At 37.8% G+C, this 20613-nt stretch overlaps 1 long non-coding RNA gene across 2 annotated transcripts in view; it reads left to right on the forward strand.

Annotated features, from left to right (window-relative positions):
• LOC148132042 (uncharacterized) overlaps positions 1-16797 on the forward strand; it is a 41927-nt gene extending 25130 nt beyond the window's left edge. The window contains exons 1-3 of one of the 2 annotated variants that reach the window (XR_015747533.1): positions 1775-1979; positions 7605-7686; positions 16671-16797. This is a non-coding gene — a long non-coding RNA (uncharacterized LOC148132042). Of the gene's footprint in view, positions 1-1774; positions 1980-7604; positions 7687-16670 lie in introns of those variants that run through there. The other variant, XR_015747534.1, reaches the window with a different exon arrangement.
• The last annotated feature ends 3816 nt before the right edge of the window (positions 16798-20613 follow it).

The raw sequence follows: 20613 nt of genomic DNA on the forward strand, positions 1-20613 counted from the left end.
GCTATGATTTGTATTACTACTGTAGTTAATTACTACTGCTTACTGTGCTTGCTTCTATCAGTCTCACTGCAACTTCTTTCACCCTGAGAATATGTAAGGAACAGTACTTTAACCTCTTCCCTAATTTCTTAATTGTCTTTTGCTAATAGTGCCTCTAGAAATAATACTGTTTCATGTTATTGGGCCACACCCAAACTATGTTCCAAAACGAAGTTGGTTGATTAAAGGGGCAAAATAGAACCGGGGAATAAAGATGGGCCCATTACCCCTTGAAACTGTCTGCAAATTCTCATCTTAAAAAATCTCCATATCATGGAATCACCTTAAAAATTCTTCTTGCGTAGGTGACAAAGGGTAGATGTTTGGGGAGAGAGATTTGACTCCAGGATGAGTCAAATCCCCTTTTAGCCTTGTAGCCTACTCATATATTTCCTTGTTCATTTCCTTCTTTAAAATAGAAGCAACCTTTCTATTCAAGTTCTATTCTTTTTATTCGAACACCCAAGTTGGCTTACATGTTCAAGTAAGAGAGAGAGAAAACATTGAAATGAGAGTAGTAAGAACACCAAGCAGAGGTGGTATTCAGCAGGTTCTGACCAGTTCTGGAGAACCGGTAGCGGAAATTTTGATTAGTTTGGAGAACTGGTAAATACCACCTCTGACTGGAAATTTTATAGTATCCTTCCCCTGCCACGCCCACCAAGCCACGCCCACAGAACCAGTAGTAAAAAAAATTTGAATCCCACCACTGACACCAAGGTAAGCAAGACTCGGCCTCATCTTCTCTACAAAATCATTGGATAAGGAAGAGGAAGGAGGCTCTGTAAATTGCTTTGCCCTATCGTTACTTTACAAGGGAGGGCCTCGAGATTCAAATAAAATAAATAAATAAATAAACTGCAAATGCAATAAAGATCATCATACTGGCTCTCTGAGTGCTCTCTCCAAAGGAATTTAGGGGTGCTCAGTGATATAGCCCATAATAAAGTTTCTGTTTCACAAATCAGGACATAAATCTACACTGGAACTGCCTACTGTACGTCTTATGTAAAAATAGCTCAATATATTTTGGGTTCATCTTATTTTTAGAGATTTTGCACTTCAGAATGTGAGAACCTTTGGATCCAGAGCAAAGGGAATGAATGATTCATGCATTAATGATTCGGCAGCAAGACTAAATCATGTTTTCTTCTATCCAGGTGCTTCATATCCATGGTATACGAAGAATGGCAGCGAGATGAGTTTCTAGGCTTGTGGTATGTTAATGTTTGCTAGATCACCTTGTGGTACAAAGAACTGAGGAAAACAGAAGGAAGAGCTATTCTTCTCCTAGCTTCCTGTTCTCCATAATAATAATACAGATAAGAAGGATAAGGTTTCTCTTTCCTCAAGACACATCTTATCTCTTAATAAGCTTTTTTTTTGAAAGTTTTGTTTCTATCAATGGGGTGACTAAAAGACAGAGGGTGGGTGGAAAGGAGTACTTTTCCACTGTTTCAGTAAAAGCATTTACGGAGTCATACTTTGGGATATTTACTAATCCTTTTATAGCAAATTAATTGCTTTGGGACATATTAGACTGATCACTTTACCTGGCTATTAAACCTTCTTTGGGTGGAATGGAAACAATGTGCTCTTTGCCCTGCTTTACGCACTCTGACTGGGTAAACACTAAAATGGCTAAATTGTGTCAAAGAGGAATGTGCTCACCTTAAGGACCTGGGACTAAGGCGGCTTCCAGCATTCAATCTAAGGCACTGACAGGAAAGGCAAAGCAGCCATATCTGAATCACAGCAATGCCCCCCTCCATCCCCTTGCAGATTAACTTCCTCGGAAAAGAAGACCCTTCCCCAATCAAAGCTCCCAGGGTGTTTTAGTTCTTTCTAAGTACCAGACAGACACTAGAGAGACTCCTTTCCAAAAATTTCCATTTCATTTCCCCTTTCTGCTCCTCATTTTCCATTTTCTCTACCCAATGGTAAGCACCATTTCCAATATGCATGGGGGATTTGGGGGTGGATCTTTTTTTCATTTTAGGGGTGTGGAGGGGGATAAGGAAATGAAGCCCTCTTGCTGATATTTCCACTTTTTCCTATCTTTGATTACAGTTTGGCTACTCAAAAATCCATAGTCAACTCACTATCATAATGTCCATTACCGTGACATCAGAATAATGATAACTGCATTGTGACGTCATCTTTGAAAAATGCAATTGTGTATTTGAGGCTTGATGGCTTATAAACATATTTTAACAAAAAGAAATAGTCTCTGAGGTTGGCAGGGGATATAATAATATCTTTGACAATACAGAAAGGGCAGCAATTGACTGTAAAGTCCATTATTTTATGCTGGAGTTGTGGGATCTTTTTTTAATGAATTAGGTATGTTAAAAAGTACTGTATGCCATTTAAGAGGGTGTTGTTGTTTTTTTGAAATCCATTAAAAGAGAAAAAAAGCCAACCACCAAAAAACCATAGCTTTTTTTACAGACTCTCCACATCCTAATACAGAAACTATTCAAGTACAGTTTTTGCCTAAATTGGAATGGAAGTTACTCTTTTTCTTTTGGGGTCACGTGAAGCATTTTCCTAATGTTGCAGTCTTACTCATTGGGGAGCATCTTGGGAAACTTATTTTTTTTTCATGTCCCTCTGCCATCTCTTCTTTTTATTTCAAATACCCGCACCCTCATGCTTGATGCCCTATTTTTGAAAACATCTCAAACCACAGCCAAAATTTGCAAGTTTCTTTGTAGGTGAGAAACAGAAGTGGAAAGGAACTTAAACAGGTTTTGATATAAACAACGCTAGGTAAATAAGCTTCAGATTTTGGAATTATATTGAGGAAAGCACTGATAACTTTGAAAAAGCCCTTCCCTGTCACTCCAGGTCTTCTGTTCAGAGCTGTCATTGTGTTTTTCCTTGGAGATTAATATTTGAAAGATAAAGAGGCAGATTAGAAATGGTTGTTTGCTCTGTTTAAGCAAGAGTCACCTTGTTCTGTTAAATCACCAGGATGAAAAGGAAAAAAAGAAAAGAAAGGGGAGAGAGGGAGGGAGTAAGGTGAGTCAACTTGCCAGGTAGCAAGATAGGAGCCACTTCAGTTCTCTGTGTTCTCTTTAAAAAATGCAGAAACGCACAATTCGGGGGGGGGGGGGGGACAAAAACAAAAAACCCTTGCCCTTGAAACAGTCTAACTTCCTATAAAAAAACATGAACAACCACTTCTAGTTTCCAACAGGAAGTATGGGTTAATTCAGATGTGAAGAGGAAGTTTAATTTCCTGCCTCCCCAGGAGTTAGTAACATTTAACCTTCCTGTCTTTCAAAGAACCTCACTGAAATAGCAATTGAAAAAATGATGCCTGAAACTGAGCAAGTCATACTCGACTGTCCTGTGCCATTGAAGTATGGAGGAGTTCTTACAGCAAACAGAAACCAACAGAAAGTGCAGGCTAGACAAGGCATGGGGACAACATACCATGTGGAAATTCATGCCTTGTTTCACTCCAAGTCTGTGTGTGCGAGTGTGTGAAAAGGGCTAGAAGAATCACTGGCCTGGAAAAGGGCTTCATAGGCACCCCTTGCCCCCATTTAATGCAGGAAATTCTAGAACTACAGCATTTGCATCAGATGCTTAGGCTTCTTTCCAAAATCCTGGAGTAAGGAAGAGCCCATCACTCTGCAAATAATTTGTTCCCTTCTTAAACTGCTCTTATGGAAGTTCTCCTAACGTTTAACCCAGTTCCAATCATGCAACCCCAAAAGTCTTGTATTATGGGACAACAGAGAATTTTTTCTGTGATTAGAAGAGTCTTTGTTATTCCTTGTAATTCCTTGTAATTTCAATTATCTTGATTCCAATGTAGTCATTTCTTTCTTCAAATTAGCAGAATGAATTCCTTTAAACCATCTTCTTTAGGGACAGCAAACTACATATTTATTGATTGTACAATTTTCATATTCTCTATGGGAAGTACATTGCCCCAAAATAGGGCTACACATAAGATGGATGAAAGTACAGTATCCTGTGAATGTTACTTATTGAGACCTGGACAGTACTGTTCTGCTAATGTAGCCTAAAACCGCATTAGCCTTTTTTGCAGTTGCATCTCACTGTTCATTATTTCATTTCCTATATTTCATAGGGCTTGGGGGTTGCTGTCTGGAACTCTAAGCTTCCACTATGGAATTCTCTCTAGGAATTAAGGGTGGAGCCCAGGTGAACAAGAATCAGTGCAAGCTTAGAGCCAGAAAAAAGAAACCTTGTTTTTCTTTCCATGAGACTTATGCAATAAATCAACATCACAGAATTTTCTTGAGAAAAAAATTCTTTCTACAAAAATTTCATTGTTTGCTTTATCAAAATAATTCCCTCAAAAGGGATTTATACAGGGCAATTAGAAAATTTTCCCTGTCTTTAAAAATATTCTCATCCCATTTTTCTCTATAAGGAAAATGTATTCTTTAAACATTTAATGAAAATATTATAGATTTACATTGTGGATTATTTTTCACATTACATTTAAAACAAGGACAAGCTTAGGGAAGCATAGATATTCATTTGGAGGCCTCTGGGGCATGAGTAGTTTTTCAATGCCAGCCCCAGGAGGGATGGCATTTTAGCCTTTGGGAAAGAGAGTTTAATGGATCAGATAGTGTGCTATATTACAAGAAGGTTTAATGTATCAACATTTACCTTTTATTTAGCAAATAGTTACTAAAAACCATGCTGCTACAAGTCAATAATTTTACTGCTGAATTTTAAGGACATGATCTCAAGGACTGGAGACTCCAACTTGGAAGTAAATACTTGACGGCCTATGAGTTGACAAAACTTGCACTAATTTGAACTTGAAATTTGAAATGTACAGAAAGTCTCTGTACTAGCAGTCAAATTCATATAGATTCCCATAAACAGTCTTTGATATGCATTCAACCTATGGCAATCTATATACACCTGGACTTTGTGCAATGAAAGGAGTACTTGATCTAGGATCAATACAGTAGCCTAGTGTTCCCTTGACACTATGGGCCTTGCCAATTAAAGTCCAGCTTAGCTATTCTGCAGAAGGAATCTGTGAAAGCAGTTTTGCAGCACTTCCTTTGCACTGCAGAATGGGCAGTTTTCCATTGTTGGGAATTGACAGACTTAGGAATGGTTGAGAAAGGTTCCCAATGTTTGGTTCAGAGATCACTGGTGGTTCAAAGATATGGTAGGTGGTTTCTTGGTACAGAAGAGAATGTTATATACATAGTAATGAATGAACTCTTTTGAGAATGTTAAATCATGCAAGATTTTGGTATTCTCAACCAAAATCTCATAATAGTTCAGGTGGGAACATAAAACCATGGGCTTAATAATCTCATGAGATTTTAGTCCCTATTATTTTAAAAAAACACATTGATTAATTAATGCAGATCCACTTGGGAGAGGGACACATTTTCATGATGCTACAAATACTTCATTACTGAACTCTAGCTAGAGGATCTTCAAAAGCTTCTGATGGTGATGCTCCAGTCCCCATAAATGGAAAGACTGGGAAGTGCTTTTAAAGAGCACCTGAACCTTTATTGAATGACACATCTCTCTGGGGTCTTTCTCTCTATTTAGATTATCCTCATTCAGATAAAAGACAGAGAAAAGCAAGGTGAAGAAGCCTATCACAAAAATGTAATGGGATTTTCTGGAGGTTCTGCAATTTGCCTCAATTAATCACCTGCATTATTTATATCTACCTGGCCAAATCCTAGGTAGAAGGACAACTGAATTAATTGGGGCTTTATTTTGATTAATCGGATTCAGAAGTCTGCTCTGATCAGACAGTTTTAGTGTCCAAAGACCACTCAAAAGCGTGAGCTATGTTTTTTCCTGCAAACATCCAACCAACCTCCTCGGCTGAGCACTTTCTATCTACGTGTCAGTGTTCAGAAAGAGCAACGGGAAAATATTTTTGCCTTATGGTTACAATAAGGATAGGATTGTTCACATGAGACTACTGAGTTCTATATTTATCCTGTCTCTAATTTGTCTGGATCATAAATGTTTAAGTGTGCCTTATGCATTCAAACTGAATATGCATTGATGTATTACATCCAACCAAGTTACAAAGGACTCACAGCTGTGTTACGCTGCATAAGTTTCCCATACTAAAGATATGAAATTAGCACAAATAAACACCATTCCTTCCCACTTGACTGATTTCGCCCCTCTCAAGTTGGAACAATTAAATAATCACCCTGAAAAATTATTACATTTTTATTCTATTCTTTTTCCTATCTTTCTTCTAAGACACATATTGCAATGTTCTGTTCACATATATTATAATAATAAAGAGAGGGAGGGAGGGAGAGAAAGAGAGAGAAAGAGATAGAGAACCCATTGCATGAAGCTAGAATGTGGTCTGGTTTTCACTTAATATGTTGTGTCATGCTGCCAATAGAGATTGTAAGTGAGGGTTGGGTTGTTGGGTTTTTGGTATTTTCTGAGCTTGCTTCTCTTCCTGAAGATGTTTCCTTACCGGGCTAGGTAACATCACCAGTACATGGAGGAGTGCTGTTTGCTGAGTGTTTATATGGGAGAACTTGTCCTACCAACCCTGATTGGGGTATTATTTCCTTGATTGCTTTGTGGGTGGGGTATTGTTTCTTCTTTGATTGTTCATATGTATCTGGTGCTGGTTCCTGCTTATCTGGGTACTGGTTAATAGGTGGTGCAATGAGGAAGAGTATATTTAGGTCTGTTTGCTTTCTTTCTTGAATGGCTCATAGATGAAACTTATCTCAATTATCTGTTATTTGTTAACGGCTGATTCATTTAAGTGTCATGCTGTAGAAATTCTGAATCTGACTTGTTCTGAAACTATGGTTGAACTTGTGGTTGAACTATATGGGGCAACAGGCAAAACTGAGAAGACACATCCACAAACGCCAAGCCACAGTTAAAAGACACAATGAAAACTCCTTAATCTTATAATATACTGACAATAAATTTTAAACTGGGGATGGGGGAGTTATAGAGTTTTCCACTCAAGAAACAATTCATGTTTTTTCCCCTCTTTTCTTAAGGTGTTAAATATGCTATGCCTTTCAAGAAATTGTTGAAGTCTTGGTTGTCTTCCTAGGCCTTGGAGACAGGGTGTTTGTGAAGTCTTCCTTTCTGTTTCGGTTTGTTTGATTTAATTCAATTTGGTTCTTTATTGTTCTTCTCATCTGTCGTATTTTTCTTTTAACAAGTTGGTTTTCAGTTGTAAGCTACCCAGAGTTGTTTGGAAATTGGCTGGTCAAATAAATAATAGGCTGCAAAATGCTTTCTGATTGACACTGCTAGGAATCCTCTGTGGCAATTACACCTTAAATGTAATTGAACTCAGTGTGGCATAATTTTCACTAGACATTCATAAAATTACATTGTATATTTGCTCCTGAGGAAGTCTCAATTCTGTATGATATACTTTCTATAAAAGCACACAGCGGGTACATATGCATTTTCTAAGCCAACTTTTATCAGTTGTACTCTGAAAATAATTTGTTGTCCAATTGGGAGGAGCATGATTCTTTTTATTTGGATCAACTAAAAAATAAGCTATCTCTTGTGTTTTTCAGTATTTCTCATGGCAGATGATGTAAAAAGAATCAATGCAAAAAAGAAAACGAAGAACTGTGGGCCAAAAAAGTATGTAACTAGGTGAGCTAATAGAATGCTTGTAACTGAATCTCCTCCATCATGACTGCGTCATGACAAATTTTATGTAACAATCCTACTTGCTCTCTGGGTTTGACAGCTTTCTTTTCTTTGTCTTTACCTGACACACAGAGTAGCAAATTCAAGCAGAGTTGATTCAAACAAAATAACCTCTGATTCAGCACCATTTCCTTTAAAAATTCTAACATATGATTCTACAAATCAGATGTTAATATAATAATTGTAGATAGGATTCAAACTGAATTACTTGCCAGTTATTAGCCTCAATGTGAATTATTAGCCTGAATGTGACATTATTACAACCTTTTCTCTACCCAACTCTGTTTTATTAGTAGTGGGAACTTGTAGGCCTCTAGAAGTTGCTGAACTGCTATTTTCAGAATTCCTGATCATAAGTTGGTGGGCATTGGAGTCCCAATAGGAACATCACAAGCTCCCCATAGTTGCTATATCATATTATGATAGAATTGAGGCAGGATATTTAGACCATCCACTTTTGGAATTGAGAGTGCAAACCTCCACATGAAAGCATCTCTGAAAATTTTTCAATATGTCCTCTTGTTAAAAGATCCCATGGGGAAAAACATTTCCCCTGATCATTAGTTCTATTGTTGAGCTACTGTAATTCTACAGTTGAACCTTACTGTTAAATACTTTTTCCAAATATTCAACTAGAATCTACCTTCTGAAATTTAACACGATTATTCCATATCTGACAATATGACTCAACAAACACTGGTTGGTCTTAGGTGCGTGTGTGTGTGTGCGCGCGCGCGCGTGCATGCGTGTGTGTGTGTGTGTGTGTAAAACATGCCTTTGGATACTTGAAAAGTACTATTACCGTATTTGCCGGCGTATAAGACGACTGGGCGTATAAGACGACCCCCAACATTTCCACTCAAAATATAGAGTTTGTTATATACTCGCCGTATAAGACTACCCCCTCTTCCACACACCTTCCACTTTTGCACTTTTTTTTTTTTTTTTGACGCACTTTCTGCTTTGGACAATTTTGAAATGAGCTAATCCAATTTTGAACCAAGAATATGCAAATAGCTATGGAGTTTAGAAATGAGTTTTAAAAATATTTTTCATTGCTTACCATTAAGCGTAAAATATGTTGTAAATAAAATGAGAACACAGGAAACGTTCTCTTCTCAATACAGCTGATCTCTCTCTCTCTCTCTCTCTCACACACACACACACACACACACACACACACACACACACCGCTCCCCCCCCAGCCTTCCTCCCGGCTGCAACTCAAGCTCGAAGTGGGAGTCGGAGTCCTCCCGGCGTATAAGACGACCCCCCCACTTGGAGGCATGTTTTTCAGGGCAAAAAAGTCGTCTTATACGCCGGCAAATACGGTATATCTCTTTTCAGTCTTTTTTCTCTAGGCTAAACCAACTTTGTTCCTTCAAGTCTCTGTTTACAGCACTTATGGGCTCCTTATCACATCATTGTGTTCCTTCCTTCCTGTTTCAGTTTACTGTCTTATGAAATACAGAAGGAATTTGTATTGGTGTGGTATGGTATTATATTATGCAGTGTCTTTTGTATTTTTATAATTCTTGTCTCTTTGTGACAACTGTTCATTTTGTAGCCTTGGTAAATTAGTCAATTCATTTTCTTACTTCTAACAAATATTATGAAACTCTGAAAGTTTGAAATAGTTCAATGGAAGCTCCTGTAACTAAGCAAGGGTGACCTCCATAATTAAATGGATGCCTTGTGGACTTCACTTCTGTACAGACAAAATTCAGCAGTGGACCTTGATCTCTTTATTAAGATAGGATATGGAAAAAGAGAGTTTCTCTCTACCAGCACCAGTTTTGAACTCTAAAGTCCAGACTTTGTCATTATCTGGCAATGGGGAGTGCAGAGCTGGCTTTCAGGAGAACTGTAAATATTGCACACTAGCAAACTGTAAACTTGTCTTGCATGTCTAACAAGTTAAAAAGAAATGGAATGCATTCCAGCTGGCATCCTTGCAAGCTTTCAGACTGCAGCCATTTATTCAAGGTAAAAGGAAGGAGAAGGAGCAACAAACGAGAGTAGCAACAGCCTGAGTTTTCCACTGCAGGGTGCTGGCAGACAGCAGACTTCTAGGCTTTGTACAGCCAATAAATCCCTTTTAAAAATCGTACTTTCTCGCTTTGCAGCTGAAGCTGTTCATGCTGTACATCTCTAAGAAGCCAAATCCAGACCAAGTGTGTAGTCCACAGCAAACTGAGCTCATTGGCAATGTTGGCATGGTACCATAAGTATTGTTCCTCAGATTTCTCAGCTTAGTTTATGTGTTGGGTTGAACTACTTTCAAAACCACCGCCACCACCCCTCTCTCTCTCTCTCTCTCTCACACACACACACACACACACATACACTCACTCACAAATGCACCAAAGAGTGCATAACGAAATGGCCAAGATAACTGCTGACTGTTATCTTTTCTTAAATTGTCACTTTGATGTATTGTAGGAAGTGAAAAGGGAAGTGGTCATCTCTGTACTGCGATCAAGAACACAGCTGTTTATCCCACCTAGCTAAAAATAATAATAAATCTGGCCTAGTACTGTATTGCAAATGCCATTTTAATTTTCTCCAATGTCCTAAGCAGTATTATATCAGGACCATTAAAATGTTGGTTGATTTGGTTTCAGATGTTGTGGAGTTCACTTAAGATACTGAGGAAGTACAATCTCTGGATTATAGATGCAATAAGGGCATTGGATAAGACTGCATCTGAGTGGCCCCTCTCCTCATTTGCTGTGAAATGATAAAAGAGACATCTAAAATAACGTGGATGAAAACAAGGAGCATATATGACTGGACGTGGGCATAGGTTCTGATCTGAATCAATACCATGATGGTAAAAATGGTAAAACACGGCACAGAACAAGTTCAAAGAAATCCTAAATGATATTGCAAGTCATTATCCCAGACAGCTCTTTGGATTCCCAGCCAATGCACAACTCCAAGCTAAAATGGATGTGTTTCCCCCCCCCCCTGAAAAATAGAAAGTCAAAAGATCACCTTCCCCAAAAGAGTGCAATTCATATTTTTAAAAAGTGTTCTTGAAGGGCATTTTGCAGATCCAGTAAAGGTGGAGAACTATTAGGGTGATTTAGTCTGAGACATACAGCTGAACTGAGGTAATCCTATGTTTTGCACACCAACACAAGGGCTTAAGCTGGAGTTGCTGGGCTTGTGATCAACACTAAAACAACTTTTTAATTCTCCACATTATTTTTTCATCATAGCATTGCTATGAACATGATTAATCTTTTGGGATCCATAAACTGGGTTCTTTCACAATCACACTTTGGCAACCGCAAACATTATCTTCAGGCTTTCCAGAGCACAAGGAGAAAGGAAATAGTTTGTTACTTTTGGCAGAAAAGTTATGTATTCTTCTAGGCAAGAGACAGCTAGAATACTCCCATAATGACTGAATGAATTCTTCTGCAAGTCTGAGACTATTTTGATTCCAGCCCTATACCAGTGCCAGACACCTTTAAAGGTGTCTTTCACATCAGCACAATTAATCCTCTGCTTCTCCAGAAACTTTTTTTCTGAAGTAAACTATTTCATCATACTGAAAAACAGCAATAGCAGTAACGACAATATGAAATTACTTTATAGCTATGCTTCCAGAAGGAAGCAAACACTACTTTACCTCTGGCTGAAAAGTCTATTCAAGTGGAACAATTTGCAGAAGGAGAACTGGGAAGTTGTGAATTTTGTCTGAAAATTTAGACAAACAGTTGAATAATGCCTTCATTATGAAATAAGAATCCAGGAGGAAAGTTTAACCATATCCTAGTTTAGTTTCTCAAGTCATGTATTTTATTATAACTATAGATTTTTGTGCCACTGTACACATTTTGTATGTTTTCATTTTTACATAAGAAGAAACAGCCTAATAATGAAGATATGTTACTAGTTTCAAAAATCCCCCAAAGCTTGCCAGTGCTTGGAGACTGTAAAAAGTGTAATTCAAAACATCTGGTGAATACCAACGCTCCTAGGCCTGCATTGGGATCTTCCATTAGTTGGTATGCTGTTTTTTAATATACAAAAGGTTAATTATTCATGCTCCCCTGCATGTTTTCTGGATTGCTCTACACCAGGGGTGTCAAACTCGATTTCATTGAAGGCTGCATCAGGATTGTATTTTACCTCGGAAGGCCAAAGTGGGCGTGCCCAGAGTGGGTGTGGTCAGCTCGACATCACTCGTGTCAGGGGTGCCTGTGGTGGCCCAAGCCCTCTGCCAGAGAAAACAGGCTCCTGAGCTCCATTTTCGGCTACAATGGCCTCCTGTAAGTAACCCTCTGCCAATGAAAACAGAGCTCAAGAGGGCTGTGTGCAGCCCACCCGAGTTCTGTTTTTGCTGGCAGAGGCACCGCAGGCCAGTCTTTCGCCATTTCCAGGGTGCCCCTGCGGGCCAGATCTAATCACCCGGATCTAATCACCCGGGCCTTGAGTTTGACACCCCTGCTCTACACCATTAGGAATAGATTTTAAAATTCACATGGCCACAAAGATCGTCATCTCTGAAATTCAATACGGAATTATTTATTTAGGGGGCTAGTAACAATTAAAAACATTTTTAAAAAACATAAAAATAAGCAAAGAACCACATAATACCAGGAACAATAACTCATCTATCACATATTAATGACTCCTTCAATTTGAGTAATTGTTGAAATAATAAGTATTATGAATTATGAAACTCCTCTTCACAACAACCATTAGCCTTCTACCAAGTGAGGAACATGGAAGAAAAAAAACCACAGTAAAACTAACAACAAATCCAGATTTGTTACCAAATGTGTCCCCCAAAAGGAAGGTTGCTTGGCTCTTTCCTGAAGATACCTCTACATTATGGGCTACATTCTTGGGCTGCATCTTGACACATTCCAAGGAAAGACAATGTACATTTCTACTTTAGGCAGGAGATGAAGTTTTTAAGATTTCCTAATTAAGAATTAGAAAGAGGGGATGCATGACTGGGCTACAGATGAGTCTTGTTCTGCACTGAGAATGGACTTTGAGTCAAGGAAACATGTAGTCTTTGCTAGAAGATTCTCAACGCCTGGTCACTTTTAGGTTGTTCTGCCTATCCCAAGTGGCTCCTGGTGGCTGAGCACTCCTTGCTGTCTGACATGCCGCATAGAGCTAGTAGGATTCCCTTGGGCTGAATGGACCAAGTTCCAGTTGCAGGTTGAACTCATGGAGACTGAGATCAAGAATGCGGGTTGGATGCTGCAGTTTGGATCTTGCATCAGGTTCCCTGAGTGCCTTCACTTGATTCTCCTCCTGTCTGGAAAATATTTCCTCACATTGGGACAAAACACTTGTCACAAGCATTCACAGAAACACTCATTGATTGACTTCACACTTTACATTTTTAGCTGCACATTTGGAAATATAAAGTGTATAGCGGGCCACAGACTGGAAAAGATTGGGATTTGGTGAGGAAAGTCAGCTGAAGCAGATTAACAACTCTCTATGCTTATTGTGGCTGAGTCATAGGCATATGGAGAGGTGGGCATATTTAGTACATTTTTCCTGAACTAGAAATAAATTATACAGTGTTCAGAAATAGTTCCTGTATAAGAAAGAGAAAATTTAGTTGTCATGCCCACACCGTAAATCTGAGAGACTCCGGTCAATTAAGATGAAAGAGATGTAAGTAATATATGTAGGTGGTAAGACAGACTCACACATCTGCATGCAACCCAACAGCCACAAAAGAACCAGATCAAACCCTAGATAGCTGGAGCTAATTTATGTGGGTTAACATCTCAGAACAATTCAGCAATTGTTCTACAAGACAAAGGTGGGGAATTTATAGGTGGAGGCTGTGAATATTATAGAAGACACTTACTTTTCTGCTAAGGATTTGAGTACCAGTTCAACCTGAATGCAGAAATAGGACCGCTGAACAAAATAATGAAATATCTGACATCCGAATGTTAAGGAAATGTTTTTGAGAAATAGCACTGTGAAGTGGTGAATAACAGGCTGAAGAAACAAATCCTGTTTTTTCTAATTTACCAGTGAGAATATTGCTTGGTTTCTGGTCTTGGTGTACATCATGCTCCACATTTAAACTTTGAAGATATCTTTTTAAGGGAGGGAAGGGGAAAAGTCTGCCTATGAATTGGCATGTAGTTGTTTCCCCTCTTTCAGCCCAGCTCACCTCACACGGTGATGGTGTGAGGAAACTAGGACTAGGAGGGAGGGTCAGGTATATTCATAGTCCTGAGTGATTTACTAAAATAATAACGTGGGATGGGGGAAGGGAGCAGGAGGGACCTTTTGGAAACTTTTGAGCAGAGCTATTGAGCAATACTAGGGCACTTCCATGAGAGTATTGTACCATTTTAGGATATGCTCAGGAGCTCTCTAATTTCACCATATTGGGTATGATAAAGAACTGAGTTTATTGGTTTGTTTTCTATAACCACCCATCTCAGTGAATGATTTTGGGTGGGTTTACAATAATTTATGTCTAATGCAAAGAGAGGGCAGCCCATTCCAAAATAATGTGAATACTATCCCTTAGTTCAGTGTTCTATTTAATAACATCTTTCAATATCTTGTCTAGATTTAATTTTACTCATTCATTCAACTCTATAATTAGAGCTATTGATATAAGTGGGTGATTGCAAAATTGTCAATGCATTATAATTTCACTGCCACAGTTATAGGGACTTTTAAATGAAATAGAGGCTTCTGGCTTTGCATCTGGAAAGCTTCCATTCATGGTAACTTCCCAGATTTTTTTTTTTTTAAAAAAATCATCTGACACATTGGAAAAAATGGAGGATGCGGTTAACAGTTTATTTTATTTTATTTCCTTTTGGTATGAAATAGGTGTTTTTTATGATTTCAAAACCAGGGATTAACTCACAGGGGTTGAGGTTCTGCTTGAATAATTTACTTTATATTTTTCTCTTACTCATCCCTCATCAGTTTGATTCAAATCACTGATTTATCTCAGTTCAATACGATATTCTGACTTGATACGATTTGAATTGATTCAAATTTGGTTTAGAGAAATGTATCTGTACAACCAGCTGTGATGATTCAGTTTAAGGGGTAGGGAAATGGAAGCTCAACTGATCAACAGATAATCAGAGTTGGAAGGGACCTTGTAGGTTATTTAGCCCAAGCGGGAGACCCTACACCATTTCTGACCTGAACTGACTTGTCTTCAACACAATTTCTAAATCAAAACTTCACACAGTTTCAGTGAGCACTGACTGATTTGTGATGGGGAACATGTGCACTGATTGCTTCAAGATATTATTTGTGTCTTCTCTATGCTTCAGGATTAACAGAGGTAAAAGTAATTGCAATTTAATTTTAAAGAACCTGGGTGAAAAACTGGATGATAAAAAGGATGAAGTATGAAAATGACTCTCATCTTATCACATGTGACTTGTACATACATACCATATACACACATAGACAATGGCTCAATTGGTAATTTTAAACCCTGGACATATTTTTACATGTTTAGCACTTTAGCCAGCCCATGTAAATAATTCTTAGATTTGTTTTAGTTGTGAAATATACATGTAATATTTCTCTTTTCCTACAACCCAGAAGAATGTCAAATATAATAGAAACAGATAAATTTGACTCTATGTTTACCCACAATTATAACTCTTTGCTAACACTAAATTAAGAAGATACGCCTAAGTTTACTCAATTCACATGTTCAGTTCACTTAAATCATAGCACTACCATAACCGTAGGAGATTATTGATGCTGCTGTGCTGCTTAATACAGTCATGTAGAAATGAGAATGGGTAGAGGTACATCAAATGGACTAGCCCATGGGATTGAAATTTTGGGAAGTTGTGGCTGCTTCAGTGCTGCCACAGTTTTGTTGTGATCATTTTATCCTCAATTTCAATGTTCCCTAACATGGCTGCTTGCATAATCTCTTACTCACTCAATCCCCCATCTAAAGGAAGGGAAGAGGATTTCTGGTGCTTCAGCTTCCCTCAAGGAAACTCAATGGGAAAGCCAGCAGGAAGTTGGAGGCTGTTCCCAATCCCACTGCTTTTTTCTCTTTTTTTTTTGCCTGCCTGCCTTTGGTCATTCTGCTTCTCAGTTTAGATAAGCAAATAGCTCTGAAACAATGAGCCAGGGTTTGCCTAGTGCTATATTTTAAATTTTAAAATGGTAACACAACAGTGGTGGGATTCAATTTTTTTTTACTACCAGTTCTGTGGGCATGGCTTGGTGGGCGTGTCAGGGGAAGAATATTGTAAAATCTCCAGTTGGAAGTGATATTTGCCAGTTCTCTGAACTATTCAAAATTTCTGCTACCGGTTCTCCAGAACTGGTGAGAACCTGCTGAGTACCACTTCTGTAACACAACCTTTAATAATGTATGTATATGCAGATGAATTAGTTAAGAAATATTGCACTGACTACCATGACTCTTGTTTAGCTTTTACATCTCTAAGAGCTGGCACCAAATACTTTTGCTGTTTCTCCCATAAACGCCCAATCTGTGTAGTCATTTGGAGCTATGCTGCAGCCATAAAGCCGTTCTTTTACCTGACTCCTTCACACAACAAGTACGTATTAAGGCAAATGCCTTCTTGGGTTAATACAAGGTCACCAAATGGTGCACAGGTTCTCATATTCTCCACATTCCTACATCAGGAATATATATATATATTTTTTTTTAAAAAAAAAAAGGAGAAGGAAGTTCTAGAGGCCTTAAAAGAAATGCCCGGCCTTTCCCACTCCATCTGAGAGAAACAGAGCAGCAAGAGTTCAGTAAACGAAATAACTAAAAAAAAAATCTGAAACAGAGACACACACATACACATAAACAAATAGTTCCTTTAATTGTTTATCAAATTTAGGAAGGAAGTGGAACTCAGATATAGAGATCTGTAGTTGCTGACCCATCATATGACATTCCTTTTCAGAAACAAAAAACGCAGCCCTCCCACACAGGAAACAACAAGAAAGGTCTTGACGCGAGCTGAGGACATCCTAACCACACCCTGGAGGTGGCAAGTCCATCCAAATTGTTACCAGGAGATTAATAAAAACCACATATGAAATTGATTTCAGAGTGTAGGAGGAAACATTTCTTTTTTATAGCAAATGTCTATGACCTATGCTAGTCTGAAGCAATATCTATCAGTGCATTTCTTGAATATCCTTAGATATCTGCAGTATTATTTCCATAGTCTTATTATATTCATATAAAACAAATAAATAAAAGTATCCAAGTTTCACATATATACATGTTACTGTAGATACACACACATAAATCCTAAATTATTATTATTATTATTATTATTATTATTATTATTATTATTATTATTATTATTATTATTATTATTATTATTATTATTATCCTTCTCCTCCTCCTTCTTCTTCTCCTCCTTCCCACTTTTTTTCATACCAACTGAGTATTGATCCATTGGTGGTGGCAACATTGACCAACCAGCTAGTTGTGCAAGCAAGATGGGCTGATAGAGAGTGACTGGCCCAAAGTCACCCAGCTGTCTTTCATGCCTAAAGCCGGATTATAAGTCATAGTCTCCTGGTTCCTTAATCACTAAACCAAACTGGTTGTCTCCTTAAAAAAATGTATATACCCAAATTGGTGATGTAATTATTGAGAAATTAAATTCCCATTCCCGGAGCCAGTTCAGGTGACCATTACAATGGGCCTTGGCTCAAATGTTAAGAGAGGTTCAAATAAATTTAAATATAGGTTTCCTTTCATTATCCTGGCTAATTGTCATGAATAAATCCCAATGTAGCTCTTTGTAGGTCAGAAGTGATGTTATATGTGGAAAGCAAACCACTCACAAGATAGTAGAATCATAGGTAATTCCTGCTGAGGTAGGAATGTTTGCTTTATGCAGCTCAACAAATATTAGCCCAACAAGTATCTTGTATTTGTTGTACCTGTGGGCAAATTTATCTAGTCTGTTCATGACCTCTGGAACAAAGGCTTCAGAACAATAGTTGCTTGTGAGGTCTACAACCGAAAAGGGTTACTATGGGGAATATATTCTCTTAAACTGGGGAGAGAAAATTTGTCCTGATTCTGTCTTCTGCCAAATATTTAGGTATCTATTTCATATCCCATGTCAATTTTTAAGAACTGCAAGATCCTTTAAAATCCAGTTCTTGGACTTGAAGATCTGATCAGTCATCATCCTAAACCTACTTGGGTCAAGATAGGAATATATAAAATATTGTCCTGCATTTAGCCTCTGATACGCTATAGTACTCTCACAGGACTCTATTGCCTGAAATTTCATGTGTGTTTATTTATCATAGCAACCACGAAACCAAATATATGTTCATTTGGAACATTACAGATGAAAAGTTGGGGAAGGATGTTCAGCAGAAAGGTTAGATAAAGTTTAAGCCTTCCTTCTGGAAGTAACTTTTAGCTTAATCTTTCTGAAGTGAATATTTAGCTTATATTACTTCTTTATTTTCAATCCTTCAAGTTAAATGTCTAAGTTGGCTTGATCATATGTTGGTGTCTGTACAAACATAATGGACACAATCATGTGATAAAAGAACATGAAAAGGGATGGGACTTCAATTACACAGTCACAGTGGCTGTCTTAACCTTTTATACCACTCCTGTGGTTGACCTTCTATGGTTGGGACTATGATTTTCAGATCTTGGAGCATCAGTGATATTGTTACTTAAGAGGTAAAAATCTAACAGCTTTGGATTTCACCCAGTGTAAACTTGGCCGGCTACTGTGCAAAACCCAGGGCAACAGCAATGATGCCGATCAACATAAGTAATACAAAAAAATAGGAAGACCGAAGCAGACTTCCTACCAGTGACTGCACTTCAGTTGGTTGATGGCTATACAAACAAAGGACAAAAAGCAATAAAGGTGATAAGGATGAAAGAGCACAGTTTCATAATAACGCTAACACTGGTTATGCAAAACTGTCTTTTGTAGTTGACCAGGGTTAACACGTTCCTGGCAACCCCTTCAGGGAAGGATAAGGCTTCCTTCAGACTTTGATGCTAGAAGAAAGTCATCTCCAGGCTTTGTAATTTTGCTTGGTGATCAGGGGCAAATGACAGGATCACAAGTAACCTAGACACATGGCTTATTTTAAATCTTTTATCACTCTCTGCACAAATGTTCCATTTCAGAAATAAGTAATCTTTTTCCTAGATCATCATCGTCATTCCCATATATAACAGTAGAATGTTGGCCTTCATATGTGATTACATGCTTTTTAACTATCACACATGGAATCCAGATGGCAAATTATAACTCTAAATAAGAAAACATGGCTCGGGACATTCAGGGCACATTTGTTATTCATTGTTCTTTGATAGGATAAATCCAGTTTGGTCTGGAATGAAGCTGAAAATTGGATTTGTTGTTTAAGTTCCTAAATAAAATGGAACTTGGCCTTTTCCAATCCTTATTATAAACAGCAAAATACCATCTTCCAGCTAGCCCAGTTTATGAGTCACATTATTCAAAAAGCTTTCTTCTGACAGCTTTTTAGTGAAGGGTTTTTTTTTAAATAGAACCCTGAGATGATTAGCAAATAAATTTGATAAAGAAAGAAGAAAGAGAGAGAGAGAGAGAGAGAGAGAGAGAGAGAGAGAGAGAGAGAGAGAGAGAGAGAGAGAGAGAGAGAGAGAGAGAAAGAAAGAAAGAAAGAAAGAAAGAAAGAAAGAAAGAAAGAAAGAAAGAAAGAAAGAAAGAAAGAAAGAAAGAAAGAAAGAAAGAAAGTGTGAGGTAATAGAATATTCCAGATTAGATTTTTCAGTATTGCAGCTCTAATGGGTTCACAAGAGAAAGTTTATTGTTTTATATTTATTAGCTAAGAATTGTTGCCATGACTGAATCAGATCTCAGAGACAAGATCTGAATCAACTTTGCATCACCTTGAATGCAGTGAAGTAATTTCTCCTTTCTGCTGAATGGTTCGATCTCAAGGGAAGTACATGAATAGGTATGTGAGGACCAAGGAATGAGAAGGGAGAGATCTCTCTCTGCATTATTGGGCAAGGAACCAAAACAAAGAATCACCAAATTCTTTCAAAGGTTACATTTGTGTTTGATTAGAGCAATGTTTTTCAACCTTGAAGAAATGTGGACTTCAACTCTCAGTATTCCCCAGCCAGCTATACTGGCTTGGGAATTCTGGAAGTTGAAGTCCTCACATTTTCAAGTTGCCAAGATTGAGAAATACTGGATTAGAGAATAAGTGGTCTTAATGGTTGAACCTGATTTTTTGACAGCAAGCAACATAATTGATGAAATCAAAAAAGCTTTAAAAATGCCATTATATTCTCAAGTGTTCCTTCTTTCACAGAGTTACAAGACTGATTCTTGCGCAGGATAGGCCTCACCATGACACACATGAACCCTTCTTATGCAAAACTGGCCTCAGGGCTGTCCATGGGGAATCAGAGAAGGCATGTATCATGTGTCATACCACAAGTTAAATTCAATTACACAGAGTGTGCTATTGAAGAAGGAAACAATTGATGTAAAACCAGTCATTAGAAACAATTTCAATGCTTATAAGTATGCTGATGCAGTCATCACCTGAGTACAATGGGAGGGAATTTAGAGTTACGTTTCCCAATATCATTTTTGCTGATTTTTCTCTTTCATGCTATTTTTTCCTTTTTTATTTGTTTATTTCTTTGATCTCTTTCGTTTATGTGATTAGGTGCATTTTTTTCTTTGGAAGCATAGCAAATAGTGATGCTATTAATATTAGTTTGATGTTCAGAGTTGTATAGACATTCCTAGCAATTTCTTCAGATGGTATAATGAACATAATTCTCTACATTTAACTTAATTTGACATTAACTTTCAATTTTACAGTAATTATATTTACTGA

The sequence above is a fragment of the Notechis scutatus genome, chromosome 2 (genome assembly GCF_049901735.1).
Source record: "Notechis scutatus isolate UNSWTSFEM ecotype Mainland chromosome 2, rNotScu1.2, whole genome shotgun sequence".
NCBI classification, from domain to species: domain Eukaryota; kingdom Metazoa; phylum Chordata; class Lepidosauria; order Squamata; family Elapidae; genus Notechis; species Notechis scutatus.